This window comes from Alligator mississippiensis, chromosome 16, assembly GCF_030867095.1.
Source record: "Alligator mississippiensis isolate rAllMis1 chromosome 16, rAllMis1, whole genome shotgun sequence".
In the NCBI taxonomy this organism is placed as follows: Eukaryota; Metazoa; Chordata; order Crocodylia; family Alligatoridae; genus Alligator; species Alligator mississippiensis.
The window spans coordinates 4,515,164-4,528,020 of NC_081839.1; the positions used below are offsets into that span (position 1 = coordinate 4,515,164).

At 51.7% G+C, this 12,857-nt stretch overlaps 1 protein-coding gene and 1 non-coding gene across 17 annotated transcripts in view; both read left to right on the top strand.

Annotated features, from left to right (window-relative positions):
• Positions 1-12,857, top strand: part of PTPRS (protein tyrosine phosphatase receptor type S) — a 199,905-nt gene that overhangs the window by 13,745 nt on the left and 173,303 nt on the right. The window lies entirely within an intron of this gene.
• On the top strand, positions 11,257-11,368 carry LOC132246665 (U6atac minor spliceosomal RNA). The gene has a single exon (XR_009458077.1). It is a non-coding gene; the product is annotated as a U6atac minor spliceosomal RNA (small nuclear RNA).

Here is a 12,857-nt window from a genome sequence, read left to right on the forward strand (position 1 = left end):
CTGCTTCCTTTCATCTGTCTATAGTTACTCATAGTTAGATTGAGATGTATTCAAGGCAGAGCACATCTTTTTTTTTGTAGGTGTTTTGGACAGTTCCTAGCACAACGGGGCTGGAACTTCGGGGTCCGGTTGCACAAGTGACAAATGGGCTGTAAAAACTGCACGTTTACAGAGCTGTGGCATTTTCGAATTGAGCGGTAGCAGGTCATACTTCTAGCTCTGGAAGTCCTCAGTCAGTCCCCAGTGTGCTAGACAAAAGGGCAATCGTTACACAAGTAATTAACTAAAACAGGCCTATGGAGTTTGCAAACATGACAGTTGGTCTCCAAGAGAAACCTTGCAATGATTTGACCAAATGGATTTAGAAAAACAAAACGGACTGGTTAAGTTTGACCTTTATTAACTAGTTCAGCCACTATTTAATTCAACGCCTTGCCGATGGAAACTAAACTGACTTGACGTTGGGGTTTAGCCAGCTGAAGTGCATCTGCATGCAGAGTTTGTGCCGGTTTAACCCAACTGACTTCCCATGCAACTGTCTGAACCCATGCAGAGGCTATGATGCGGACTAGCCTTGCATCGCATGCGTAACGTGCACAAAGCCTCCCGGGAGCTGTGAACTCATTCCTGCTGCCTTTCTCTTTTGCATTATCACCCTGGTCTTGGGCCAGCATCCCAGATGTTGCCTTATTGGGGGCTTATAGGCTGGAATTTATCCAGTGTTGTGTTGCCACTTTTTTTTTTGCACTGCAAATAGGCACTTATAAAGCAGTGCTCTGGTCTTTCTCAGGTCTTAAAATTCCCAGTAAGTAAACTTTGTATGTGGGTTTAAATAATTTAACCCCAAGTACTCTGGGATGCCTTGTTTCTTACCACCCTAGAAGTTTTCTATATAGTTCCTGGTGCGTCTAAAGGGACTCTGCTAAGGGGGGAACGTACTAGAGTCTGAATTCGAGAATATTTTGGCTTGAATATAATATGGTTTAATTTTTTTTTATATGTTACTTTTTTGCAGACAGTAAACTCGTTATGAGATGCGTAGTTACACCAGCTAACCACGTGCTCTGGGTACATAAGGCACAAGGCCGGAGGCAAAGCGCGCTCGCTCTCTAGGAGAAGTGTCACTGTGCCAGTGCGTTGCTCGCCTTGGCTCAATGGTTGCAGCTTTTGAAATGGCTTGAAGGGGAGGTTGGGGGGACAAGTGACACTTTGATATGTGCTTGATTTCCCCATAAGCCCGTCTCGAGAAACAGCTGTCCTGTTTAAAATGCAGCGTTCGAGACACGGTTCAGCCCTATCATAACATCTTTCTCTTTGGGCTAGTTACTTAAAGGGACACAGCAAAGAAGAAGAAATGTATTAAAGTCCTTGTGTTGCTAATCACTGCTATAGATAATTAAACCTGAAAGAGTCTGGGGGCGGTTTGCGGGAGGGGCATCTCCTCTACAGCTCCTTGTATTGTGCTTTTTCTGCATTTCTCGCAATGAAACGGGATTAGCCCGTTTTACTTGGTTGCAGACCGCCGCTCCGTGCTCTCGGGTTGGAAGCTTTGCTTAGAGAAAAAAGAAAAAAAAAGAAGAACTTGCACTTTTGAAATCTGCCTTCCCAAAATGCTCTTGCTTTAATTCTCCTGGGATTGAAACGGGCAGCACTTCTTAGCTTGCATGCATTGGGATTTTTTTTCCCTCCTGATGACCCCTTCCTCTCTTTATTGGTGCCTTTCTGCCTCGCTGTCCCTGACTTGGGGCAGAGTGGTGATCCTTTCCTTTCTGTCTGTCGAATGGGTGCAGGTCGGAGGAAACCGAGCGGCGGTTTCCATGTTTCACCCCTGACCGGGATCGTTCGGGATGTAGGGAAAGCAGTGACAGCGTGGAGGTGGGTCAGTAAAGCAGCTGAGCCCCTTCCCACTGGGAGAAGCAGGTGGGGATACACTGTCCTTGCTTAAATGCACAGGGTAGAAACTGTCTTGGGGAGGTTTGGCAAGAGGCAGGGATGCGGGGAGCTTTTTCTGTCTCAGGGATGGGCAATAGGGTGTGAGCTTGGCATCGTGCACTGAAGGATATGATGCTGCTGCTGCTCCGTAGCCTTTTTGTGAATCATCCTTTTGGACACTGGGCTGGTTGACTAAGGAATTTCCCTCCAAGTGCCAACGTGGCTAGGGCAAAGCTTGTGGGGTGGGTGGGAGCTCAGTGGAAAAAAAAAAAAAAGGACATTATTCTCCAAGCCAGCAGCCAGTGGGTGTGTGACGAGCAGGGAGGCTATGGTGGCATCCCTTGTATCAGGGTGAGCAATAGCACAGTTCAGCTAGGTGTTTTGCACAGAAAGTAGAGGTTGCCTATGCACACATCTTCCACCTTTTGCTCCCGATCACTGCGCACGATGGCTCTTGATGGCAGTGAATCCTAGCCCGGATAGGTCGGACCATTGCCCGTGCAGGGAACCCACTGAGAGATGATGCCCTAAAATGCAACCTTTCCTCCAGGGCCCTTTGGGCATGCGTGCCTTGTGGCAGCAGCATATCCTGGCAGCGACCTCTGCCTGCCCACCTGCACCCACTGCCACGCTCGATTGTGGCAGATGGAGGACATGCCTCTACGGTCGGTCTCAAGAGCGTGTGCAAGAGGACCCCAGGCCAGTAAGCACAGTTCGGGTTGAAGGTGGGTAGCCAGGGCATGCATGAGGATGTCCACGCACTGAGATACCCCGTGGGTCAGCCTGGTAGAGCTGCGCGGGCAGGGACCACGGCGGGCAGGGACCATTTGCAGACCAGAGGCCGTCGGTCGGTGGCTCAGATTCTCCCCCTTTTGTGGTTACCATTTTATTTTTTCTTAACCACTTCTGTCTACTCGTACGCTAACCTATAAAAGTTAGTTTAGGAAGGCTGCCAAGAAAATCTCTCTATTGCAAGGCCTTGTGGGTAACTCCCTGTAAATTACCATAAAAGCCGTAGTGCTGAGGCTGCTGTGGCGGTTGCTCGAACGCCAGTCATAATGCTCTGTATTTAAAATTCAGATGAATGTGTAATGCATTCATATCCGGATCTCAGCAGCCTGTAGCCTTTCTGGCTTCCATACCCTGCGCGGTCCTTGTTTAATGTGTTTGCTTTCCCAGCAGATCTTTTTTTTTTCTTTCCTTTGGTGGATATAAAAATTCAACAGGTAACAAAATATGGAACAGTTGCAGTTGAAGGAGACAGTGAATGCCTCCGTGTCCTCCTAAGAGGTGCAGCCTCCCTCAAAACTAGGAGCGGCGCTTTGCTGAAGAATTGCTTTTCGTTCCTTCTCCAATTTGCAGTCTGCACAAGCCTGTGAGTGCTGTCTGACTTCCCCAGATGATGAGGCTTTGTGGTAGAGCTGGAGCCTGTATTCAAATGGGGGGGGAAAAGCTCTTTATTCATTAAAGCAACTTGTAGCCACGCAGGTTCAAGAGTCTTGAATCTGTCTGTCCGGTTTTGTGCTGGGAGCTGAACTCCTGGGCTGTGGCACTGCTTTGTCCCACAACCATAAGCTCATGACTTCTTTTCTAGACCTTAATTTTCCCCATCTGTAAAATGGGACTATTTCCCTCCCTATAATGGGAGATCTTATGGATCTCTGCTTGGTCTTTGTAAAGCTCCAGTGAAAACTGCTGCCTCGGTGCATGCATGCGTGACTCTTAAAATGACTGTGCTTTCTCTGTCCCTTGGGGCTACATCTATCCCTGCTTCCCTGTAAGCAGGAAGCCGAGATGACTGGGTCCATTGCAGGCTGTGCCAGAGATCCCCCATACCAGAGCGGTTCTGTGCAAGCCTGGCAATTGTCAGAAGGCATCGCTGATCTTCCGTGTGGAATGATGGATCATTTCATTTAAATTTTCCTGAAATATAATATTAATCACCATGTCAGTGTCCCACCTTCATTATAGTTTACTGATAAACATCTCTAATCAGGGAGCCATCTCTCCGCCCTGCCAGAAGCCGCCTGGGGATAATTAATACATTTTGGAGCTGGAAGAGGGAGTCAGTGATGTGTTCCTTCCCTTCCCACCCTCTTCCCCCTCCTTATGCATTACAGAATTGCTCGCTTAACTGATAAGTAAAGCAATAAGCAAATCTCATCCATCCTGGACAGTAGCTGCCTTTGCGTGAGCTCGGTTTTGTCTGAGAAGGTGGCATGCCAGAGGTAACCCGCTTCCTTTTTTTTTTTAAAGTTTGTTGGAACATGATAGTGTCTTAATGCATGACAAGGATATGTTTCTTTTATCAGAGGGTCTGAGCAAGCTGTCTAAACAAAACCTCACCTGCCCAAGCACTCGCTGGCACTCGTGCATCTTCCCCGGGCTTGCAGGTAGGTAAATGAGTCACAGAAGCCATGTAATTTGCCTGTAATCAAACACAGAAGGAGTGACAGGGCTGGGGATAGAAGCCAGAGCACTGTTGTCCTGGCCTGCCCCCGTCCTGTCACCCCTCCCAGTTTGAGTCATCATCAGTAGGTGCCCTTTCCCCAGTTCTGCAGTCGGGCATGCAATCAGGGGCAAGACGACGCTGAGTTTTGGAGGGTTGGCTCATGCTGTAGGCATCTCTCACCTTGCGCATCTGCAAAAATCACGGGGCAGCCCATGGCATGTTTCCAAAGCACCTCAACCCCCCACACCCCCTTGTTCTTCCCTGAAGCATTTGCCCCTGTGTTTCCCCATCCCTTTTGGAGCAGAGCTGAGCTTACAGAGCGGTAGCGTTAAGATGGCATCTCCTCCCAAAGGCAGCATAATGGCCTCTGAATCCCCCGTCTCCCAGCAAATGCGAGACTTGCTTCAGTGCTTCAAAGTGCTGCTCACTTCATTCCTTTCTTAATTGGTTTTATTGTCACGGAAGGTCTGATCACAGGCACTCGGCGTCGGACTCCATCAGCCAGCCAGACTGGAGGAGCGAGGGTGTTGACGTGAGAACAAAGTGATGATCCATGAAAGCGCGGGGGTTAGGAGTCGGGGCGCCTGGGCTCGATTGCCACCTCTCGCACTGCCTCGTGTGCGAGACACCTTGGCTGAGTCACTCCAACACTGCCCCCGTTTCCGTCTCTAAAACCGAGGGCGAGGCCTATATCTTTGGCACGTGGAAGCTTAAAATTCGCAATGCATGCAGAGGTCTTTAGTTCGAAATGGCTGCCAGTGTTTGGAGGGGACCCCAGCGGCATGCGATGGGACGGTTCCCATCTAGAGGAGCTAGAGAGCGAAGCGAAGATGCTTTGTACGGTGTCCTCATCTCGTCTTGGGGGAAGGAGCCCATGCTCCCTGCAACTGGCTTCTTGTCTCCTCTTCCAGCATCTCCTTGGTGTGACCTTCAGCCTGCAAGTCAGGCTGTTGGAGATCTCCAGAGGCCTGTGGTACAAACTTGACCTCTTCAACTTCTCTTTTTCCAAAGCCCTTTCCTGTCCTTGCAGTTCCTCTTCCTTCTTGGGTCACGTGTAGCATTTTCCCTTTTTAAACTGAGATTTCCTGTCGTCCCCGTTCCTCTGGGCTCTTAAGCTGTGCAACTTGCTGCGCCTCTTTTCCACTGCTGGACCCCCAGAAAAACCAGCTGCCAAGAGGACCGACCAGGTCTCGGAGATCACTGGCACAGCTGGCAGTGCCTGTGTGTGGGGACAGGCCGTCGCTCTGCATTTAAAAGTCTCCGCTCTGATCCATCGAGAAGCGAATGGTCAGCGACGTGCCTTCAGCATGGAGCTCTGTAGCCATCCTGGGATGGGGAGCTGGAGGCTTGTTCAGTTCGGAGTCACTGTCCGGTCCTGAGTGGATGGGTCTTCTAGAAGCAGCAAGAAGAGGAATTCAGCGGTGGGTTTTCCTCTCCGTTCTCCGTGGTCTGGAGGCTAATGGCATACCCTAATATCTAGGAGAAGGAGCTGGCTCGGGGCAACAGCCAGCTGTCTCTAAATCCTGGATGCTCCCAGAATCGGAGCAATGAATCTAAACTCCGTCGTGCTGGTTACTTCCCTATATCGGGGTGTCAAGCGCACACCCTGTGGGACCTCTCTGTCTGGCCCGTTGAGCTACCACGTGGCACTGGAAGTTGGGGGGTTATGGCCTGGTGCAGCATCCCGGACACTTTGGTCCCACTGGGCATGGCGAACTTGGCAGCTTGCTCCCTTGGACCCTCGCTGCCGGTGCTGCAGTGGCTACTGAGGCAACTCTTGTGCCCTAGGCTGGATCTGACCTGCAAGAAGCTGCCTTGTCTGGCTCTGAACTGGAGCCCCAAGTGAGTCTGATACCCCTGCTAGATATAAATGGAGAGTTTCTCTTAGCCTCCCCTGTCCTTAGGGGCCAGATGGTGGATAACGTGGTCAGCTGCATCCATCCACAAACTTGAGACATGCCTTGCCAGCCCTGTGGATCTTGCAAGCTAAGACAAGCCTCAGGACCACAGCTCAGAGGACTTGATGCACATCAAGCTCTGCATCTGCAAGCGAGCCAAGATGATGCGAGCTTGACATCGCTCCTGTTGGTCAAATCCAGCGAGTTGGGGGTGCTGTTAACAATGCTGAAGACCTACAGCTGGTGCATGGGAGACCTCTAAGCCCGAGTCTACCCCACCTGGCTTCAGTTCCTGAAAAAGCATTAAAGCAGAAGAGGCTTGGGGCCTCATTGCTTCCTCTTGCAGAAGTGGTGAAGATTTATTGCAAAGTGCATGCATCTTGTTTTTTCAGGGACTCGGGTTGGGTGGAATAGGGTTATGTTTAGCATTTAGGCATCTAAAATGCTTACTGAGATGCCTAATAGGGGGAATAAGCCGTTGCTTATAGCGTTCTAACCATCCAGTCCGTCTCCCTGCTACTCCATGGGGAAGGAAGGAAGTGGAGGTCAAGGCCCAGATTTTTAAAGGTGCAGTGGGAGGGAAGTCCTTAAATACCTTTCTAAAAGCCTGGCCTGAAGTACTTCCCTAGAGCTACAAAAGGGGAAGCCATTTCGTTAAGGGCAGCAGCAGAACTTGGAAAATCCTGGCTCCCAGGACCCTGCTCAGGCCACTTAACTTGATGTTTCTCGGATTTAGCTGTTCCTGAGAGGTGCAGGCTCGCGAAAGGGAGGTTGTTCAGGAGCACCCTCAATAGGACCCTGCTGGGATAGTGGCAAGCCATAAGGGCATCCCTAGGATATCTCTGTCTGTGAGTGTGCACAGTCTGTGTGCTGGCTTTTGTCTACACCTCTTAGTTACTTCATTGTCCAGCCCTTGAATTGCGTGACCTAACCAGGAGGACCCAAGCCCAGGGGATAACAGGGGAGAGGTTTCCCAAAACCGTGCACGGCTGGTGGAGGAGGGAGCGGTGACTCCCAAATCCTGCTCTTCTGATCTCCGTCAGACCCAGATTCCTTCCGCAATCCCTGCCGCCCACCCGTCTCCAGTGGCTCTTAGCAAGTCTGCAGGGAGACCTCGCGTCACTCCTGACAGCTGAGGGCCTTCCCTTGTTGGCTTGCAGGATGGGAACAAGCACCCGATTTTCCTCGGTATTAGGTTGTCTTCATCCTCGCTGCGTCCCGGTCCAGCCTGTGGGATGTGTTCCCACCCGGAGGGCTGTGGGGAAGCCTCCTTGTCCTGGGCATCCTAGAAGTAGCAGCAAGATCCCTTTAAAGAAAGGGGAAGGAGGGATGGTTAGTGTATTGAGACCTTGTGCACAAGTAGGGAAGGAAGGAGCATAAAATATTAAATGGCCCTTGCAGCTAAGAATTCTCTCTTGCTTTTCTTCGGTCTCCGCAGCCTCGCCGGGCCCTCTGCTCAGGCTGCTGGGGGATCGCAGGAGCAGACAGCCAGCGTCTGACGCCATTCAATATTTACCGGAGGGGCGAGGGAGTTAATCTCTGGAGTTTGATCCGAGGTTGGTAGTGTTCCTGGGCAAGGTTAGGAAAAAAGAATAGCAGGGCTTTCCCTTGCACTGCGGTGCTCTTCATTCCTAGTGCTGTGAGCACTGCTCCCGGGGTAGTATCATTGTCCCATTTTACAGAAAGGGGAGAGGGAAATGGAGACCGACAGAGCTCACGTGATAGGAAACGGAGAGCCAGAAATAGCATGCAGGTCTCTTGAGCCCGAGCCCAGTGTCTTGCCACTACAGATCATTGCCTCGCCCAGGAGGCACCAGTCCATGTGTCTGCTTTAGACGGCACAGAGGGCCGGGTGGGCAGTGGGATTGCCTTGCCTGTTTTAATTGAGACTTGATTTTTAAACTCCTCTCAAGTCGGACGAATCCCTTCATTTCCTGCTGCCTTTTTCTAGAGATTTCAGTCGTCTTGGTTTTGGTGATGATACCCATCTGTGGGTTGCATTCATGCTTGTCAAACTTCATGCAAGCCTTGGTGGGGCTGTTGCCAGCCCCCTACTTTTGATGTCTGCCTGGAGGGGGAGTGCAAGAAGATCGTTGGTCTTCTCCCAGAGCTGACCTGGTGCCAGGATGTGGCCGCAGGAGGGGGCAGAATTAAGGAGCCCACCATGTCCAGGGTCCGGTTTCCTGACAGCACCCCATTCTTCCAACGATGGGAAAAGACCCCCGGGTGGGGCACGTCCTGGAAAGAGCTGCACACAGGGAAACTTCTCTTCAAATCCCCGTTTTTGGGGGTGGTTTATTCTGTGAAGCATGAGGCTTGCATTCCCCACCCCACCTCTCTTATCTTCCAGCCTGGCGCTGTCTGTGCTACCAACTTCCCACGTGTTCCTGTGCAAGTCGGCTCCCTTCTGTGCCAGTTCCCCTCTTGCCTCGTCTGCTGATAGTTTTATACTCTGCGTGCTGTGTACAACACGGTCCTTGGCACAACAGGGCCCTGGTCTCAACTGGGACCTCTAAGTACCATTATACCAGGCATTTACATGTGACTTCATTGCAGGTTTCTCCATGAAATGTCATTAAATGTGCTCTTGAAGCTTGTCGGTAAGCATTGCATGAGGCCACCCAGAATGCTTTGCACGGCTCTTTAATCTTCTGAATATAATTATAAGCAATACTTTCAACTCCAGGTTTCTTTTTCTTTTTGGTGGGTTTTTTTTTCTTTTTTTAAAGTTCACTTATTTTAAAATATAACATTTTCTGAGTGTGCTCCTTTCTTTTAAAAAAAAATCCTCTCTTGAAATCCTCTATATTAAAAAACCCCTGCAATTATTTAATCTTGGCAAAAGGCTTTTCTTTGCTCTCGGTGACATTTATCAAGGTTTTACTGAGAATCACAGCGTCAAGCAGACTCGAAGCCAGCCCCTCTCTTGCTCTCCAGGTGTTTACCTAGGGTCTCTTCCATTTCAGCTTCTTGCAGCTGCTGTTACTGGGGGAAAATGGTGTTTCCAGAGCCAAGGCTAAAGAAATACATAGGTGCATTGCAGGCTGGCGTGCCCTCGCTTTGCCACTGGTGAGGAACTTGCTCACCACTGAGATCCGGAGCATGTGCATACATGGATGTGTGATAGCTAGTCCCAAACAGGTACAAAACTGTCACACGTAACACTTCTAAGGGCTCCACTCTGCTTTGCACACTTGGTGAAGGGAGGGTAGAGGAGGAAAAAAAGTGTGTGAATCAGTGAATTCACTCCAGGAATTCGCCACCTGGCTCCTGCCTGCCTTGGTGACCTTTGCAGAGAACCAGAGACGAGGGGCCACCTGAAATTTGGCGCTGGCAAGTGGAAGCTGCGAATGTTCAGTGCAAGGCTCGGGGGGAGCCTCTCCGAATAGCAAGGCGAGGAGAGGGAGGGGAGCAGACGGCGAAGCCTGTGTGGGAGAAGCTGTTGAGAAGGAGGCGTTGGAACGAACGCCAGCCGTCCGGAACAGTGCGTCCGGAAAGGCAGACGCTGTAAGAACGGAGGGAAGTGCCGCCCTGTTGTTCAGTTCGTTGCCAACGCGCCCCCTCCAACTCTGCGTATCCCTCCTCTCCTCTCTTCGCTGCTGTAGCTTCCTCTGTGTCCTTTCCTCTTCCCACGAATGTGGGCATAAAGGCTGAACATCCCCGTGGGGGAGCATGCACCTTGGGTGGGTGCATTACTATGCAGAGCCTCTTGCCCGCGACGATGTGCTCTGTCCACCCTCCTGATCAGGCGCCGCGCCCGGGAGAGCGTGTGGGCTGCACTACTATCTTCCTATAAAGCCTCATTCCTTTATTTCCTGGTGAAATTTCCTTTACGTCGAGGGAAGACTCGACTAACCCAGCTGCAGGGCACGGTGGGAACCTTGTCACCTTGTCGGCTTTGCACGCGTGTGCCCACCTGCTGGTGCAGAAGCCGGACCATCTGCTGCTCCTTCTCGTTGAATCCCTCCATCCAAACGGCAGGGCAGTCAGTCCTCTTCCCTTTTCCTCTTTTCAGAGCAGGCTGGTTATTAACTTGTCCTTGCATTTAATTCTCAGACTCTGTGTCTGGCCAGCAGCATCTCGGCTCCAGTCTGTTTTGGAAATCCAGCAAGCCTCTCTGTTTTTTATCCTCAGTCGAGCCCGGAAGCCCTAAAGGGTCAGGTTGACTGGATCAAGCCTGCATTGCTAGGCTTGTTTCTGTTCCTTTTTTTTTTGTTGCCCCCCCTTGCCTCCTGTACAGGCTTTGTCAAGCTAGGAGCCATGTACCATCATCGACATCATCTTGGCCGCCTGCTTCCATCCCAGGCAGCCCTCTGCAGAAGGCTTGCTCGCTGAAAGTAACCATGCGGCCCCTGTCACCCCGATGGAGATACCACCCCCGGAAAACATCTCATCGCAAAGGACACACCGTGTTTAATCTAATCACCAGGCTGTCCTGCCTGCAGTGTCTCCCGCGCCCGGCTTGGAGCGCTCAGACTGAAGGGACAAATTGGAACGGAGCGCTTGTCTGTTCGGAGCTGTCACTCCCTGCAGCCGCTCACTGGGGAGAGGCTTGCTGGGGCTGATGGGACCGCGAGCCATTTGCAGCATCTGGCCAGAACTGACAGGTCAGCATTGGGAAGGGCCTTGATTTTTACAAAAAAAAATTTTTTTTATTCCCCTCCCTCCCCCCGGCCCCCTTCTTGCATTGCAGCGGTCTCCTATAATGTAGGGTTGCTACCCCAGAAAATCCCAGACCTGCTCTGCTCCTACTCATATTCGATTCCTGCATTGCCCCATCTTGTCGCTCCTTAGCATGACGCACTGCATTGTCCCAGTGCCAGGGAGGAGAGAGCAGCAATCGCATACCAGCAAGCCAGTAGACTTGGGCCAAGGGCTGTGCTCAGGGGCCAGTATCTGATCCTTGCGGCTTGCCTGCCTTCTCCACCCTGCTCCAAGAAGGAAAGTGAGGAATAAAGTGCAACAAGGGGCAATGTGTTGTACGAAAGGAAAGAAGGTTAGCACTCCCCTTGGTAAGGATGGAAGAGGTCCATGCATATGGTTAAGGCACTGCCACCTACTTCATGGCATTTAAGCAAGTTTCCTGGTGGTGTGTCATGGCTTGGGGAGCCCAAGGCTATGAGTTTTAGGCTGGGTGTCAGCCTCGAATTGGGGCTGGACCCGATCGTCTGTAAGGTCCCTTCCAGCCCCCTAACAACTATGAAATAGGAGAAGAGGTAGGAGTGTCGTGCTGCGCGTCAGAGGCACAGCAGCCGGAGGCATCTTTGTACCTTGTGCACCGCTGCTCTAATGTACGTCGTCTACGACGGCATCCACAGGGCCCTCGGGCAGCTCGGGATGTGCAGAGGTCGGGGTTTCCATCACACCTGCTCTTTCCCTGATGTGCCTCTAGCTAGAGACTGAAGGTCCGGGAAGGTGTGTGGCTGGTGCAGTGACCCGCAGCACGGTGCCGAGCATCGTTTAAGGAGACCGCTCGTCGCAGCCTGGAACTGCATCTGGACACAGATGTTGGGTAATGCCAGTGAGAGCCAAGGAAGCGCAGGGCGGCTTTGCTAGGGCCCGGGAGGGCAGCCCACTGAAACGAGCAGCAGAGGGACTGCACCAAGCCCCTGTCTGCAACGTCCCATGACGGCGTGGAAACAGCAGTGCATTTCAGGCCAGTGCCTGTCTGGTGTCGAACCAGGGCCGTGCTGCAGGGAGTCTCGGGCGCTGGCAGAGCGAGAGAGAGGCTGTAGCTGCAGAACAGAGCCCTGGAGCCGCTAATCTCCCCCCTGCAATTAAACATTTTGATGTTGCTGGAATGGTGCGTGTCTGCAATAAACATGTTGTCAGTGGGCTTGATAGATCTGGCCTGGGGAATGCAGCCTCCTCGCCCTGCGCGGAGAACTGAGCCGTGCTGCCAGCCATACATCAGCTCTCTCCATTTCCAGGCACCTTCATCATTTACGTTGCTAGGACTTGAAACGGTGGGGTGCAAAACTTGAGCTCTCAGCCTTGTGTCGCGTCAGATGGCGTTTAAAGGATGTGTCTGGCTTTGGAGCAGCCTGGTGAGGAGACCTCAGATTACCTCCCCCGAGGAGATGGGGTTGGAAAGGAGCCTCTTTGCTGTAGCACCTTTCGTCCCGTGATTTAGGGCGGCCAAGTTGGGAAGCCGTTGCCCTCCCTGAGGCTGGCTAAAAACTGCCTAAATACTGACCCAAAAGTGTGCATCTCTGGCATGAATCAGCCTGCGCGAGGCCAGCATGATCTCTCCCTTGCTGCTGGGGTTTCTTCAGGTCGGGAGTTGAGCCCCACTTGTATTGCAGCATTGGCGAAGCTGTGTTCATGGGATAAACGGAGGGTTGTGACCTCCAGATCAGTCTATCCAGCAGCCACTAAATGCACTTGGTTTTGGAGATGCTCCTAGCTGGGCTCTAGAGGCAACTTGCAGGAGTGTTTCCTTCGGGATCAAGACTGGCTCGCTGTTGGAAAGCTCAGGATGGCTGAAGGTGGCTCAGTGGAAGGAGGAACGTGAATTTGCTGCCTGCGGTTGTTTAAGGGCTGGTGATTCATAGGAACCTGAGTAACAGTCCAGA